Source organism: Antechinus flavipes, chromosome 2 (genome assembly GCF_016432865.1).
Source record: "Antechinus flavipes isolate AdamAnt ecotype Samford, QLD, Australia chromosome 2, AdamAnt_v2, whole genome shotgun sequence".
NCBI lineage: Eukaryota > Metazoa > Chordata > Mammalia > Dasyuromorphia > Dasyuridae > Antechinus > Antechinus flavipes.
Window position 1 is genome coordinate 630154833 of NC_067399.1, and position 16461 is coordinate 630171293.

The 16461-nt window shown below is 42.3% G+C and overlaps 1 protein-coding gene across 3 annotated transcripts in view; it reads right to left on the bottom strand.

Moving 5' to 3' along the window:
• The window catches only part of ZMIZ1 (zinc finger MIZ-type containing 1), a 430629-nt gene that overhangs the window by 357706 nt on the left and 56462 nt on the right, over positions 1-16461 (bottom strand). The window contains exon 1 of one of the 3 annotated variants that reach the window (XM_051982019.1): positions 15985-16097. The exons of the other annotated variants lie outside the window; for them this stretch is intronic. The gene's annotated coding sequence lies outside the window, so the exon portion shown is untranslated. Of the gene's footprint in view, positions 1-15984; positions 16098-16461 lie in introns of those variants that run through there. 3 annotated transcript variants of the gene reach the window in all.

The window sequence follows — 16461 nt, forward strand, 5'->3', positions numbered from 1 at the left end:
CTACTTAAGACATGAATTAGAGAATGTTCCCCCTCCCCCCCCACAATCTGGGTGGGGAAGACCCTCAGGATTTCTGGCTCAAGCAGTCTGGAACAATCAGGGCCCAAACAGTCACCAACTGGGGCTAAGGCTGGCCAATCAGAGAGTCAGATTGATTTGGGTGCAAGGCATGGACCTAGTGCAAACCCATGGAAGAATATAATGATTTAAGAGGTGTACCAAAAAAGTGTGGGAATACAGAGGGAGGGGTTACTTCTAGTATGGATTAGAAAAAGGTAGGCTAGAATCAGAGAAAATTTCACAGAAGAGATGTGAGCTAGTCCTTGAAGGACAGGTAGGGTTTCAATGAGCCAATATGAGGGGAGAACTTTCCAACTGAAGGACATAACACTAAAAAAAAACTAGAGGGAGGAAACCACATGACATGTTTAGGGAAGTGCCTTTCAGTTTGCTAAGGGGAGAAGGAGGAGGAGATGGAGCTGGAAAAGCAGATTTGGGCCAGATGATCCAGGGGTCAGAAGTTTTTACAATTATGGGCTAGCCCAGACACTGATGACACTGATTTTTAAACACCTAACCTGGAACATGGAAAAAAAAAACATTTTTTACAATTTCCAAGTCCTGGGGCTGCCACTATTCAAGTTCTCTTTCTCCTCTCACCTGACAGAAAGGGCCCCATTCCCTAAACTCACTATTAACAGAGAGAACCAGGGAGGGAAGGATGGGAACATAAGAAAGCAACTAGAAATGCACATCAGGAACTGTCACAATGAAGAGTGATCTCTCAGCAGAGCTCAGGCCTTCAGGGGACTTTCCAAGAGGCAACACTGAGTCACAGTGTCCCAGAGACTTGACACATAGGGTGACTGGAGTAGATGGTCATCCATGAGACTTCAGATCCCTCACTTCACCTATTAATCCCTTAGGAGGCCAAGAAGCTCATCATCAAACCTGATAATATTTCAAGGTAAGGTTCGGTTCCCCGCCTCTCCTTCCTTTCCCTTCACACCAAAAGAACACAGAACTGAAAAACATAAACTGGGAAATGGATAAATAGAAAAGTGTATGGATATAATGGAATGCCATTGTGCTTTTTAAAAAATGATGAATAGAGCACAAGTTCTGGAGTCAGGAGGACCTGAGTCCAAAATCAGCCTCAGATACTTGAGACTTGCTAGCTGTCTGACCCTGACTTAAACCCTGATTGCCTCAAAAAATAAAACAAACAAAAAAAACAAACAAGTGGGAAAAAAATGATGAAAGGGATGGATTTAGAAAAACCTGGGAAGACCTGTATTAACTGATGCAGAGTGAAGTGAATAGAATCAGAAGAACAACTGATACAATAACAACAATACAACAACAATAACGATATAATAAAAATAACAACAATAGAGACAAACAACTTTGAAAGACCTGGGAATTCTGCTAAATGTAATATTCAACCAGCATTCAAGGGAATCCATAATGAAGTGTGCTATCCATCTCCTGATAGAAAAGTGACAGACTCAAGATGTAGAATGAAACATGCATTTGGAGGCCTGAACAATGCAGGAATTTATTTTGCTTTGCTATGCATATTAGTTATGAGGATGTTGTTTTCTTCCTTTTTCATTTTTTGGGGAGAGGGAGAAAAAGGCTAATTAATTAATTAATATTAAAAAATGTTTTTTTTTTAATAACATACATGTGAATATGTCCTCAGAGTCACTTTAAATACACTCCATCTTTTATAACAGGGTTTGTATAGAAGAGAAGGCAACATATAGGGGCAAAAAAACCCCTTCCATTATAGGCTTGAACAGTGTTGTGCAAAGGGACAAATAACTTCATCTCCTTTCTGCCTCAGTTTCCTCTTATCAAAGAGGGAGCTTAATAACACTGCTGTGAAATAGATAAATCAATTACGAGAATCAAAGGAGAAAATATGAAAGCATTTTTTCACAAGTTCATTTCTTTACTGTGTCTAGTGACCCAAACTCATAAAAACTGGTATTTGTATAAATGCAAAGCCTTTTTTCATTAAGTTATTTGGGACTTATGACACTTTTTGAGGTAAATCCTGAAAGTATTATTATCCCCATTTTACAGACAAGGAAACTGAGACTCTCTACCTTTGTAGAATTATTTGTTCATGTTTGCTTTGAAAAGTGCTTTCATACATGGTATGTATGAAACCATATATGAAAGCACTTTTCAAAGCAATCTAGTATCTAATCTACAAACAAACGTCTATCATGTCCAATCCTCTGCTAGGTCTGCTGGTCATAAATTTAACAAGTCTCTGGTCTTAAACTTGCAGTCTAGATCTAGAGATATGGCACATAGTGCCAGGCCCAATGTTTAGTGCCCAATGAATAGTACCCATAAAGTGTTAGAAGAATTCAGAGCAGGGAGATACTACTATGGGTTGAAAAGGACTGAGAATCTTGTTTTCATAAATGGGATGGAAATGATAGTAAGAAAGGCTGCTATTTGGCCAAATGACATGAATCCTTCTATAAAAGAAGGGAGGGAAAATGGAGAGCACCAATGACCCTCCAAAGCCATCATGTGCATTTTTGATACCTATAATCCCTGAGGCCATGGCATTGACCTGTGGCTCCCAACATGCCTGGTACAGGCCAGGAAGTAGGGAGGAAGGGCGTAGGAAAGGAGGAGGAAGATGCTTCGCAGCAAATGACTGGGAGGAGGGGGGAAAAGAGGGAAGGACTCATTTTTCAGCAGGGGCGACGACATCAGTGAAATGTGTACTGCTCCTTCCTTCTTAATTATCTATTAAAATATAATATCAAGGGCGCCTGACAGTCTTACAATGGAAAGTCTCTCCCGAAACAAACCAAACTGCCAGCCGGAGCAAATTAAGAATTGTAATGCCAGACAGATGAATGCATTTGATCTGCTAAAAATCCCTCAATGTATTGACTGTGCTAAGGCTGAACAGAGAGGGGAGGAGGCAGTCCTTGACTTTCAGAGGCCAGATGCCCTCAGGTACCTGAGTTTAGAAAACAGGGAAGATGTTAAGTCATAGGAATTTATTAGGTGCCTACTGTGTACTAAGTGTGTTTTTAGGACTAGGGATACAAAAGCAAAACAGTCCTTACCTTCTCAAGTTGGCAATTTAACTGAGCCAGGTAAACTGGGATATATACAGGTATACACAAAAGAGAGAGAGAGGAAACATACACAAGGTATGTATAACTGTAGCTGAAGGGATGAGGTGAGCTGGGAATCAAGAAAAGCCTCATCTAAAAGACAGTGCTTGAACCAAGAAATGGAGGATATTAGTGGTCCTAAGAGATGGATGTGAAGAGGAGGAACATTCATGAGCATGAATGAATAACCAAGAGAAAGGCACAGAGATGGGAAATGGAGAGTTAAGTGTGAGGAACAACAAGGAAACAGGATTCCAGATCTATTAACACTCACATAGCCAAACGCATACTTCAGTCCTAGGATGCCCATAACCCCCCATTCCCCAATACCTAAAGCTCCTCTTGGCCACTTTCAGACTGCTGATCAGGAAGTTCCCGCAATGTGGACACTACATCAGAGCTGACAAAGAGGCTTCATAAATACTCAATAGCTGATAATGATGCTGCCTTGCATGAACTAAGAAGTCTTGGAAACCCAAGTTCAAGACCTAGTTCAACTGCCATCTAAGTCATTGTGCTATCTTTTCATCTCTGGTCTCAATCTCCTTGCTTGAGGGCTAACAGTGAATTCAATGTTTTATAAACTCTTTCTAGTTCCAGTAGCCTGTGGTTAAATTGTCATATTCCACTCTGGGTGAACTCCAGGTTCCAATACAGTATTCATTTGCTCTTGATTTTCCTGATTCTTCACAATGTTCGTTTAGTATTTTCACATGCAGGGACTTATATATCCCTATTAGGCTGACAGCTTCCCCAAAACAGAGACGGATCTTCTCCCTTCCTCTCTATTTCTTCAGTGTGCCCAGGACTGTGCTCATAATGTGGACACTCAGCCAGACACCAAGGTCAACAACAGTCACTGCTACTGAATCTGAAAGAAAAACATAAGTGGCCTTCGAAATACACAGAAGTTTCCTGTTATTGTTACTGTCACCCACCCTCTCCAGCAGAGGATCTTTGAATATCACCTATCATTTAAGAGGGAACTAAGGAGCAGAGGAGAGAAACAAGTAAAAGAGAGAAATAAAATGGATTCTCACTACCCAGGAATGCTGAGATCTGGGAATGAGGAAGGGAATAGAAGGAGAGGGAAAGAGAGGGAGAAGGGAAAGGAAGGATAGAGGGAAAAAAAGAAGGGAGAGAAAGGAAGAAAGGAAAAGAAAAAAGATGGAGAAAGAAAAGAGAGGGATAAAGGGAAAAGAGGGAGAAGGGAAGAGAGATGAAGGGAGGAGAGAGAGAGGAGAAAGAAAGAAGGAGAGAGAAGGGGAAGAGAGAGAGAAGGAAGAAAGAACAAAGGAGAAGGGGGAAGAGGAAGAGAGAAGAGAAAGAAGGAAGAAAGAAGAACAAGTGAGGAGGGAGAGGGAAAGGAAGAAAGGGAGAAAGGAAAAGGAAAAGAAAGGAAAGGAGGGGAGAGGAGGTCAAGAAGATACAAAGAGAAAAAGAAAAAAAATGAAGGAAAGAAAAGGAAAGATCCTTGGAGATGGGTTAACAGGTACCTCTACCTCAACACCCTATCTCTCCCGGCCCCCCCTCCAAGCATGTAATTGAGTCTCCCTCATGTCACCCTGGAGTGTTTTGCATCACTGGTTCTGGGTGGGCTAAGCTGACAGCAGATGTCCATTCCTGTGCTGCTCAGCAACTGCTCTCTGAGACCCAAAAAAGCAATTACCTTTCTCTGAGCTGAACTGACTTCAACAAATCCCCTCCCACCATACCTCCCTGCCCTCTCTTCCATCCCCCACAAAAAAGCAATTGGGGCGAGGGGAAGAAAAATTATCAAGATGTTGGTTTAGTAGAAAAATGTCTCTCCTTGCATCCTCGATTTCTTTGAAGTGTGGAATATGTTTCTTTGAGGATGTAGGTTTAGATATTCAATCATTTAGCCTGCTAAACTGAAGACTGTAAAAGGAGGCTATTTCTTAAAAATATACGAAGTTGTATTAAATTATTGATAGCCATTAAACAGGGAAAAAAAAATTAAACAGCCCTCAGCTTTTATCAATCATTCATGCAGTTTCCACTGGGGTGTTTTCCTGGGCAGATATCACATAGCAGAGTGCAAAGAGTCCAGGTCCTACAGGCATGAATTCATTTGCTATGGATGGAAAAAGGGTGGGATTTCATCCCCCAGCAATTAAGAAGGTACCCGGAGAAGGAGCGGGGAGCCACAGGCTAGGAGGGAACCCAAGAGGTCATGTATTTACTTCCATGCCTCTACATTTATTCCCCAAACAGAAAATCCTCGACATAAATACCTTCCCCACCCCAGCCTTCCACACGCAGAAGAAGCTCTCCTTGTCCCATTCTTCAAAATTCCCTAACATTCAGACCGCCAATTCAGCAACTCATTTCTGGTTCCAACAAACCAAACTGTTTGACTATTTGGAAGTGCTTTCTTATGGATTATCTAAATCTCATGCTTCAAGTGAAAAGAGAGGGCATCAAGGGGGGTGATAAGAGGGGACTGACCGCTAGATGGATTCAGGGTATATCTCAAAGGTTGGGGTCAACGTCAATTATTCAAATCCAGCTCAGGACTAATAAGACGGAAATGGGTGATACGGTGCCAACCCAACCCATGGCTACAAAAACACAGCCCCTATTAGTAAAGATCTTAGAAATCAACTCAGTGCTCCCTCATTGTACAGAGAGGGCAACTGAGAATAGTTGGGCAACTGTAACTCAAGGTCACATAGTTTCTGGAAGTACCAAGACTAGCACACAGGTTCCTGACACTCGGTCAAATGCTAAAGCAGGATGTCTGACCTTGGGCTCTCCTTAATTGAATAATCGGTACAAAATATTCTACTACCCTTAAAGTGCTATATAAATGTCAGTGATTATTATTAGTAGCATCTTCATTGTTATCCCCCAGGCCATCCTAATCTGCACTCTATGTTGCCTCTTTTCCTGAAAACTCTCAGTCTCTGTACCAATGTGAACCTTCATGGCAGAATATCATATTCCATATCTATGGCAAACCCAGCTACCTTATAATTTCAACTTCTCTCCTCAGGTGCCGGTAAAACTTACACAAATACCAATTCCCTATCACCTTGCACCAAAATCCCAGGCAGAGACTTCATAGACAATGAGGCAAAACTGGGTTTCTCTTCCCCTCAGCCCCCCCCAGGGCCCTACAGAACTCTCCCTCCCCAGGACACCTGATCCACCAGCTCCTAGGCTCTTCCTGGCTTCTCCACCCCCCCACTTCTCCATTGGATTTTAAAGGGGAAGTTTCCCCCCCCCCCCAACCAGCAAGTCCCAATAGAGGCTGTGAAGGGGGAAGACAGCATTCACTGCAGCTGGAAACAAAGGGGTTCAAGGCCCCTCTCTCCCTCTCCTCCCTAAGCCAGCCTGCTTTGCATTCTTGAATCCCTTTCAAAAAAGCTAGAGTCAGGGAGGAGGCGTGCCAAATGTTGATAGCACCCTAGCCAGGAAAAGCTGCTGTCATAGGAAAACATTTTGAAGAGAGTGTTTGTTTACAGTCAAAACCTGTTTTCTAAAATAATAATAATAACAATAATAATTTAGCAAACTTTAACTTCAATCCAGGATTGGACAAGCCAAATGTCTTAGAATATCAGTTTTACATTAGGAGAAGGGAAGGGGGGAGGAGGGGAGCTCTATTCTGAACTAGCTGGGTGAACTTGGGCAGGTCATTTAATATCCAGCTGCCTCATTGCTGATCGCTACCCTTCTAGCTCAAAGGTTCTATAATTCTCCATTCATTCACAGGCTAATTCAGAAGGAAGTCCAGTAGTAGTTCCTAACCACATCATAATCCCCTTAAAAACACCCTGGAAGGAAAAGTTCAAAGCTGCACTTGGGCAAGACAGAAAAATCCTATTTAGGACTATATATAGGACACCAAGTGATGAGAAGAATCCATCAAGCCCATCAAAACCCTGACTAAGTGAATATAATATTGGAAGTCTCTAATCCAGTTGCCAGGGATACAAAGACACTGATGACGTAACTCCTACCCACAAGGAGCTTACAACCTACTAGCAGAGGGAAATATACAAGTTACAATGGCATAGAGAGGACCAGAGAAAGTGCTTATCTGAGACATTTTAGGAGGTATCACTTTCACTTGGAGAGGAGGAAGGGGAGATTTCAGGGAGTCCACTCCAGGGGACAAGAGCTGGACAATTAAGGAAGATTAGATATCCAATGGATGGGAAGAACATGGGGGCCGGTGTATACAAAGAAGTACAAATGAGATAGAACAGGAATGTGTAGCTGGATTACCGTGCTAAGGAGAGGTCATGAGAAGATTAGAATGGCATGCAGTGGGCAAATTGGAGAGGGCCTTGAATGCCAGGATGTTCAGATTTTATTTGGTAAGCAAGGGAAAACCATGAAAGATTTCTGAATAGATTAGAATGATGAGAAATTAGAATGTGAGTCATTAAGGAATTTTTTTAAAAAGTCAATGACATTTTCCTGATTTTTTGGATGAGTGGAGGGAAGGGGAAAGAGGGAGAAGTGAAACTAGACTCCAAGGTTATGAATGTAACTTGGAAAGACAAAACAGAAAAGAAGATTTGGGAGGAGGGGCACGTTTGTTGGAGTTTGAGCTGGAACGTGTTGAATTTAAAGGCCTGGGAGAAAATTCAGGTGTTGCCACCTAAATGGCACCCTATTCTCTACCACAGCAAATTTCAGTCGGCAACAACTTTCAACATTTATTTGTAAGTTCTTTCTCATAGCTAACTGAAGTTATTATCGGCCCAACTTAAATTCAAAGACCTTTTTTTGGCCAAAAATGAACAAGAATATATTTTGGGAGCATTCAATCCTATGGGAAGAATAGGCTAAGGAATTCCCAGCCAAAGCTCAGGAGAAACTGACCACAAATGAAAACTTATCATTTAGATTCTCCTACCACAGTGTTAATGATGCCAAAATCTTGGGTTTAAGCCATTTGTGAGCTTGGCTTCTCTCTTTTGGGTAGTTTCATCAAGAAGACCTGGATTCAAATTCTACCTCAGGTACTTACTACCAGTGTGATGCTAGACATGCCCCTTAATAGAACTTCTTATAGTTTTTTAAATTTTTAAAGTTTTATTTAAAATTTCAAGTTATAAATTCTATCCTTCCTCCCATCTAGAGACAATAAGCAATCAGATATAGGTTACAAATGTGCAATTATGTAAAACATTTCCACATTTGTCATTTTGAATAAAAAGACTTGAATAAAAGAAAAACATGGAAGAAAGGAATTGAAAAAATAGCATATTTTAGTCTGTATTTAATCAATATCAGTTCTTTCTCTAGAGGCAGATACATATTGCATCATTAGTCCTTTGGGATTATCTTAGATCATTGAATTGCTAGAAATAGTTAAGTCATTCACAATTCTTCATTGAATAATGCTGTTATTGTGTACAATATTCTCCTGGTTCCGTTCACTTCACTCAGTATCAGTTCATATAAGTCTTTTCAGGTTTTTCTGAAGGCATCCTGCTTGTCATTTCTTATAGCACAATAATATTCCAATGCGGTATTTGTTTGTTTAGCCACTCTCCAATTAATAGGTATCCTTTTGATTTCCAATTCTTAGGTACCACAAGTATTTTTTATTTTTAGTTTTGAGATTCAAAATATTCAAAAATATTTTAGCTGCCATAAATATTTTTGTACAGATGGATCCTTTTGCCCTTTTTCTGTATGTTTTTGGAATATAGGCAGTGGTATTTCTGGATCAAAAGGTACGCACAATTTTATAGCCCTTTGGGCATAGTTTCAAATTGCTGAAATCAGATTTGAATTCAGGTTTTTCTGACTAGTCCCAGTTCTCTTACCTATGTCACTTAGCTGCCTTTAAATCTTCAATATGAGCTAAAATAAAATAATTATTTTTACAAATGAAGAAAACAGACATTAAGAGATAAAATTACTTACCCAAGATCATTCAGGTTTTACTCCTAGCCAGGGCTCTTTCTCACACAGGCTATATACAGTAGGCATAATAAATAGCATTAAAGGAATGCTCTAATACTGTGGTGCCCCAAGAACCCAAGATTAGCTGAGCAAAACGAATCTCTTCCGATGGTAATCCACATTTCCCCGACTGAAGAATCCAGGGAAAATGGGAAGACACTAGAGAAATCTATAGATTGGAGCAAACTAAGGTCTTCACTCAGTCTACAGACTCGGTCTTCTAATGAGGTGTCAGAACCATCACTTTGGCCTAATTCTAACCACATACTAATGGGTCTTTATTAAGGAAGAGTGAAAAAGAGAGTGGCATTTTTTACAGCTTAATGGACCAATTCCCTAGGTCAAGGAGCTCTGTCTTATTATAGGAAGGGGAGGCTGGTCTGAGCTGATTGGATTATCAATCCAAATGGCTAATTATTCTCTAGGTCAATAGCAATGGATATCAATGAACAGCACTGTATCCATCCTTGCACAGGGACAAGCTGGCCAAAGGCCTCTTGGATCTTTCTAAAGACTGATGGAATTTAGGGGAGAGAGAAGGAAGTTCTAGCAACCCCAGAAAGTTCATCTGAGGACCCTAGGAGAAAAGGTCTTTTTTTCTGTAATGAAGATTGGGTTTTATTTATAGTAATTTCTTAAAATAGTATTTATTTATTTATAGTAGGAGTAACAATTCACATCGGTCTAGGTCTTTGATGTAGAGCATTTCCTTCAAAAAGATCCTGTGAAGGTTAGATTAAGTCTGATTAGTCTTGCTACACAGTTAAGGAATTCTAGTCTCAAACCTAAGTGATTTGTCCACGGTCATACAGGGTCAGGACCAAAATCTGGACTTGTATCATCTGATTCCAAGGTCAATACCATTTCCCCCAGTACACTATAGTGCCCCTTGTATCTCTTCCTGGCCTGGCCTGCTCCCTCAACATCCAGGAAAGCACTTTTCTATTAAGATATTTTTGAATGAGTGAATGAGTGTGAATGAAAGCATGAAGGGGCAGTCTGGAGGTCCAGAGCTATAACTGAGACCTCAAACACCTGGATACTTAGTAACTCCTCCTTCCCTGTTTGAGTCCCCTCCTTCCCCGCAATCATCCCGATCACAAGAGCGTGATAAGAATTTTTTCTCCGAGAGAAAGGGACAGACAGAAAATAAGGGCTTACAGGTGTCTAACCATGGATGTATTACAAGGAATAGTATGTATCATAAAACAATACTGTTGGGGCAGCCAGGTGGTACAGTGGAAAGAGCACCAGCTCTGGAGTTAAGAGAACCCGAGTTCAAATCTGACCGTAGACAGTATGACTTTGGGCAAGTCATTAAACTACAATTGCTTGCCAAAAAAAAAAAAAAAAGTAAATAAAGTGATATTGTTATCATTATAACCTAACTGCAAGTATAGAATAATGATGTCTGCAAAGAATAACTCAGCTATCCCTAACACCTCCCAAGCTACAAGAGAGGAAACATAGCGGAGGTTAGATCACTGCACTTGGAACTCTTGGCTCTGCCGTTACCTCCATGTGGAATACAGGGTATTTATTTCATCTCCCCAAACCTCAGTTCCTTCCATCATAAAACACTGACATTCCATGGGAGTAAGAAAATCCTTCTGAACCCCATCGAGTGCCATCTACCTACATGGGGATTATTCTCACCACTATTATTCTCAAGGACGGTAGATCAGAAATAAACTCAGAGCCTCGATCTGGAAGGGCAGAATCTCAAAGAGTAATTATCATGATAAAACTCATGCCGAGATTTCACGTGCAAGAAGGCTCTGGGCGTCTTTAGCCACACGGGGTCTTTTGTTAGCGTGCATGAAAGGGGTATGTTTCCTGTGCAACCAAAACGGGGCTTGTGCATCTCCAAGTCTGCTGTGGGCGCTCGATAAATATTAATTTACATTATCACGATGAATAATATTGCCCCTCTAAATGGCTCAAGACTCGAGGTGCCCTTATAGGCTTACAGATTCTCTTGGCATCCAGCATATATATACATCAACCTGATTCAATTGAAACACACACACACACACACACACACAAGATATGGAGAAGCAGGGCTTGCCATCTGCAGAACCCTCAGCTCTGAGGAGCCGCTAATGTAGTCAGGCCCTTCCAAAACAACCCAATAAATCAGTAGGCGCTTGCCGCAAACGTTTAAATCACTGTCCTAAAGTCGACAGGCGTTTTGCACTAAAATACGAGAATCACCAAGCAGGCTGGGCTTGTTACCCAGCCTGAGCAGCCTGGTATCATTTATTTCCCCCAACCCAGTCCGCCTTAGTCAGTCAGCTGAACTTCCTTGAACCCAGCTTTACTCAATGGCTTCTAGCTTGCAGAAACCCACTGATAATTTTTCTTCCTTCTTCTCCCCTCCTCCTTACCCCAACTCCCTGCATTACCCCCATTTTTTCCAGACCAGATGGAAGTGGAATGAACATTAATGGCATTCAGTACCCAGGCCTTCCACCCCCATCTCTGTCATTTTAGGCAAACCCCTCACTCACACCAGACCTCGGTTTCCCCATGCATTAAATACAGAGATTAGACTGGACCAAGACTTCTTTACTCTGTGTGTGTGTCCAGGCAGGCTCCATGGACAGTATCCCATGAAAGCCCTTTCAAAATCACATTTATTGCCTATATTTATGACTGAAAGAATACTAAGTTTCAGTTAAAGACTAGTAAAATGCTATCTTTTTTTCCATCTAAATTCACGGATCCCCTGAAATCTATTCATGGTTCTCAAAGGGTTAAAAAACCCCTGGACTTGATCTCAAAGATTCTTTCTAGTTCCCATAGCCCAAAGTTTTAAGGAACATCAGCCCCTACATGATTGGAAGGAAGCAGAGAAGAATCATCATCAAGAGATAAATTAGAGAATATTTCAGACAAAAAAGGCAATTCCTCCCACCCAAAGGGCAGAAGCCCGAAATGATGGCTAATATCTTCCTATGTTCTCTAACTGTTGAGTTTAAAGAGCACGCCTGTGTTTGAGCCCGCCTCCGGGAAGCCCAGGCTAGCTAAAGCAAGGGAAACCTATAGATTCAAGGAGAAGCCCCTACAGGTCAGGAGCAAAGTGAGGTTCACCTCTCTTACCCTTCCAGCTGAGGCCTTAGGGCAACCTTAGAGGGTTTCCAGTCTGACCCATCACTTGACATTTGAGGACACCGAGACCTCGACCACTGAGTAACAAGCCCAGGGCCACACAGCCGGTCTTTGATTCTTCTGACTCCGGAGTCCAAAGCACCAGGATGAATCCCCGAAGCACTGCCCTTGGCCAGACCACCATTGTAGCCTCTGCCTCCCAGCTTCAGTGGTTCAGGAATGGAAGTGTCTCTGCCTTGTGGCCAGTTCCCCCGCCCCCTCCCCAGCACCATCCCCCTCCCCAGTCCCCCTCCCTAATGTCTGCAGGATTTTCTAAATGTATCTGGCCAGCTCCAGGCTGGTCTGTTCTGCCCCAGGCCGCCTGATAGGGAGGGCCAGCCAAGCCAGCCAGTGGAAACATTCAGGGTTGGGAATCACTGCAGAAATACACTCCCCTGGGGGAAAGACTGTTTACCTCAACAGAAGGGGAGAGGAAGCAAAGCTACACACCGCAGAACAGATTAGGGATTGATGAACAATAGGCAATTACCCAAAATATCATCAAACACAACTCCAGAAGAATTTAAATGCACTCTGACAAAGAGGCCTGCTAGAAAACAGACTTCCACCTACTCTGCTGCCATCATTCCGGGGCTGGGGGGTGAGGGTGGGGAAGAGTGACAAGTGTCACTTCCCCCTTCGGGAAAATTAAACTGGGGGAGGAGGGACAAACAGAGGAAGAGCAGAATGAGCTACAATTAAATCCTGCTCTGGCCGGGCCCAAGGGAAAGGAATTTAAAATACACCAGGAGGATCAAACTCCCCACCCATGAAATTCTGTGGTTCCTGAGTTATAATTGAAGCAGACAGCAGAGGCCTGCGAGCTGGAGAAATCCAGGCCATCAATCAATAAGCATTTGCTGAATGTCTACTCCAAGTGGGATGCTACCCGCCAATCAATCAACAAGTGTTTCCTGAGTGCCTACTGTGTGTCAGGGGCTAGATCCCAGCACAAAAGAAAGAATTCCAAAGAGTTTACATTCGAATGGAGGAGACAAGAAATCTCTTTTAAAAAAAATACAACATAAATGGAAGGCAATGTAGAAAACAAAAATGAATTAGACCTGTACAACAAAAAGTTCACGTCCTTGGCAAGATCAGACACTCCTATAGGAAGAGAAGGAAGAACACTGAGCCGGGTGGATGAAATCAACAGGAGCAATCATAAATGAGGCAAGAGTTCAGAGAGGGAGAAAGATCACCCTGGCAAAGCATCAAAGAAATGATAGTGAAACTGGTCCTAGAGGAACCTGTGGGATTCAGGTTGCTGGAAAGGAAGGGAAAGCCTCCATTCCCCCAGCTTAAAAAAAATAACAAAAAAAAATCTGACACATAATTTTAAAAAAATCCAACTTTTGGTCTCCCCCATTTTTGGGTTCACCCCTGTATTATTTCTCAGAGAAATATAGCCAGCCCAGTCCCCAACCCACCGCTGGCTCCTGGGGAGCCTCCTACAGATTTCTTGCAGGCAGTCTGATATCCTCCTCCTTCTCAGGATTGTTCAGAGAGGGGGCAGAGCCTGTTTATTCTGTATCTGGTCTTCCCAGAAGGTCTTCCATCATGGAGCTAAGTGGTTGATATCTTGCAGAGGCTATTTATCTAGTAACCGGGATTCTGGTCGGGCCCGGGCTCATGTGTCTACATTTGGCAGCCACTCTCAACAACCACAGGCACCTCTGGGCTGCCTGACTGGGGGGCTGGGATGGGTGGGCAAAGGACAGCTTGGAGAGGATGCTCACTTATTCTGTGGAAGCAAGACTGCACCGGTTCTACTGTGCCGGGGATTTCAGTGGCATGTACAAGGCAAACAATCGGCCAAAATTTCTAATTGTGCTTGCTCTTCCTCCCAGAAACTGTAACCACCTCCAGCCCCACCCCTTCGAAGAAACTAAAATCATTTAAAGTTTAGGAAAACTGGCCAGACTCAGGGGCAAATTTGGAAGAACAAACAGCAAAAGGAACCCTTTCCAAAGAAAGAAAAACTACTCCGAAAGACAGCTGACCTGTGTCAGCCATTTCTGTACCTGAGGTTAACAACAACACAAAAGATTGTCTTAATTTCCAGAATAAACTTTCATGGTGAAGAGATAACAAACATATCCTGCCCTTGGAGCTAGTCTTTTTACAAAATATTTATAGCTTTTCAAGACAGTTTGGTAGCAATTGGATACAGCATCTGCTTTTTTTCTTGCTTTCCACAACAGTTCTGAAACCCAAAGCAGTTAAAAAAAAAATACACCCATCAATTCTGACATGAAATACGGAGCCTATAGCTTCTTTGAGAAATAAAATGCAGAGCTGGCTTTGACAGCTTGATAATTTCAGAAAGCTCATTAACTGTTTTCTATTTTAAATCCCAATAAGTATTTACTATCAATACCAAAAGTTTGGGTTAACAAAATTCACTGCCCGGTGGTTGATTTTCAATGTGCAAACAGCAGTAGTTGACAGTTTCTCAGAGGGACTTTGACCTTCAAGTTTGACCTCCAAAAATATTTTTTCAGTCAGCTCACTGGGTGTCACTATTCTAGCTGAAACCTCCTTCTGGGATATACTCAGAGGAACTTTCCTCCTGCAGAAATCTGAATTATGATCTTGTGAAGTGTGCTGGAGGTCTCCTGCGCTTCCTTCCACAGACTCAAATGACTGACCCTCCCCCAAAACAACAAGACCACCACCATCAAATCCCTTATCTTACTGAAGCAGAGGTGAATGGGAAATTTGTTTTCCTTCTGGTAGGTCCAATAGTATGGAAGCTTTTTGAGGACATGGGCTTTTTCATTTTCGTCACTGGACGCCCAGCGCTAGCCCAGTGCCCGGTGGTATAATGGCAGTGACACAATGGATATGTCAAAAGGACATGTTCACACCCCCTATCTGGTGTTTACCAGCTGTGGGATTTGGGGCACATCAAAAGGTCTCTGTTTCCTCCTCTACAAAATCAAGTGGTTGCCCTATGTAATAACCTCTCAGGCGTCTTCCATTTCTATATTTCCAATACTCTGATCCTTTGTAAAAGGAAGCAGAGTGGAAAGGTTGGTCATGGAGTCAGGAAAGTCCCGAATTAGAACATCACCTCTGACACTTGCTGGTTGTGTGAGCTTGGGCAAGTCACTTGAGGATCATAGTTCTATAGCTCACCCTTAGTTTCCCAAACTGTAAAACAGAGGAAACAATAACTATAACACTTAAACCTCACAGGGTAGTTGTGGGACGATCAAAGGAGATAATCTATGGTACTTGGGACACTTTGCTAAAGTGCTGAGGGTTATTGATTGGACCAAGGCCACTTGTTTTTTTATGGCCAGTGAGTTCAGAATGATTTCAACATTTTGAAATAAAATAAAACTTTATTTTAAAATTATAAATATCATTCGTAGCTCTCTGGACCCAAACCAGTAGTGGGCGGGATCTGGCCCACGGTCGATGGTTTCCTGACCCCTTGGACTAGATGATGTTATGAGAGAAACAAAATGTACAGAATCTCCCAGACTACAAACCCTCTAAGCTCAATCACATCCCCAAAGTCAGGAAATTAGGAAGTCCCAGACCAGAGTATATTTGGCTCCCTGTGGGAGTGTGCAAGCTAAGAAGGAAGTCTGACTGTCCAACAATGACAGAGTGATGTTCAAGAGAACTGGAGACCTGAGCAATTATCTGGTGAATCTGATTAGTGTAGATAGCCAAGGAGAATCATTCAGGGCTATAATTAAAGTCTTAGATTACCCACCTTGACTGTATACGTGGACTGAATTCTCTGCCAACCCAACAGTAAGCTTCCTTAAGGGAGTGTGATGGGGAGGGTCCTGGTCAACACTGATAAGGTCACAGGAAGAAACCTACATCAAAGATGCATATACATACATATGTAAGAAGTACAGACAATCCTACTGACACAATGTGGGGATTCTGATGATCTCTTTGATAGCATGTGAACCTACTAACTCCACATTGAGACTGACTGAGTCATAGAACTTTGGGATGACCGGTATAGCTTGAAGACACACCCTTGGGCTCGGCCTTTAAAAGAGAGCAGCTCTGATCTCTCTGAGCTCTGATCTCTGTCCAATATCCCATGCAATACCCTTGCTCTTTTGTTCCTCCTTTTTCCTTCTCCCTATTACCATGAAAACATTTCTGCGTTCACTGATAACTTTAGCAGAGAGTGGGAAAAAGGAGAGAACTGAATTCTGTCACTACTGACCCC